The 1,330-nt window shown below is 52.9% G+C and overlaps 1 pseudogene; it reads left to right on the top strand.

Annotated features, from left to right (window-relative positions):
• Positions 1–91: 91 nt before the first annotated feature.
• LOC116548534 lies at positions 92–836 on the top strand (annotated as a pseudogene).
• Positions 837–1,330: the final 494 nt, after the last annotated feature.

Here is a 1,330-nt window from a genome sequence, read left to right as displayed (position 1 = left end):
TTTAAACTCCTCCTTGTCTGGAGTTCTGCTTCTGAATCCCAGAGGATATGCAGGCCACACCTTATTCTCTGGCACATCCTCAAAAATGTAGGAGTCAAGTGTGCTCCTCCCCGACCCCCCCGACCACCAAGGCCCAAGTAGATCTTGGTCTGCACTCCAGCGTGGGTGCAGCTGTGCAGGCACGAGGTGTCCATCAGACTGTGGCTACCAATGGGCCGAGCAGCACCCAGCCTGCCCTGCCGAAGGCCAGAGCCGTGGCTCCCAAACCCAGCAGCCAGGGGGAGTATGTCGTGGCCAAGCTGGATGGCCTCATCAACTGGGCCTGCAGGAGCTCCCTGTGGCCCATGACCTTCGGCCTGGCCTGCTGCGCCTTGGAGATGATGCACATGGCCGCACCGCGCTATGACATGGACCACTTCCGCATGGTCTTACGCGCCAGCCCACGCCAGTCCGACGTGATGATCATGGCCGGCACACTCACCAACAAGATGGCCACCGCGATCCGCAAGGTCTGCGACCAGATGCCCGAGCCACGTTACGTGGTGTCCTTGGGGAGCTGTGCCCACGGCGGCCGGTACTACCACTACTCGTACTCGGTTGTGAGGGGCTGCGACCGCATCGTGCCCGTGGACATCTACGTCCCAGGCTGCCCGCCCACGGCCGAGGCCCTGCTCTACGGCATCCTGCAGCTGCAGAGGAAGATCAAGCGGGAGCGGAGGCAGCAGATCTAGTATCGCAGGTAGCGCCACCGCCAGAGCCTGGCCCGGAGCCGTCCTGTCCCCCTTCTGTCCCGTGAGTTTGTCAATAAACCCGCCCTTGGGCCTCTGCAAAAAAAATCCCTGCTTAGTGAAAGCAGGGATTTCTGTCTCTTTAGCTCACTGCCCTTTCTCCAGTGCCTAGGACAGCTCTTAGCACACAGAGGACAACAAATAAACCTGAGGATAAATGAGTAAATGTATGAATTGAGCATGCATTGCTTTTGTATTTGGGAGGAATCTATTGTAAACAGATATATATATATATATATATATATATACACATGTGTGTGTATATATATATATATCAGCATGTATATATATATCTGCATGTGTGCGTATATATATAAAGATGAATCAAGAAGTGTTCTCTTCTTATGTAAACACAGGAAAATCATCAGATATCTCAGCCACTGAACCTACTAATTTACAAATGATGTGTGTGTGAAAATGATGTGCACTTTATTCGTGAGGGAAAATATAGAATCAGGTACCAAGCGGCAGGACTGGGGTCCTATGCTTTGTGTCTTCTCCAGAAAGGGAAGAAGACAGGAATGGAGGGTCTCCCTGGTGAG

The sequence above is a fragment of the Sapajus apella genome, unplaced genomic scaffold (genome assembly GCF_009761245.1).
Source record: "Sapajus apella isolate SASKATOON/1434 unplaced genomic scaffold, GSC_monkey_1.0 scaffold14467, whole genome shotgun sequence".
NCBI lineage: Eukaryota > Metazoa > Chordata > Mammalia > Primates > Cebidae > Sapajus > Sapajus apella.
This window is presented reverse-complemented; position numbering and strand designations above follow the sequence as displayed.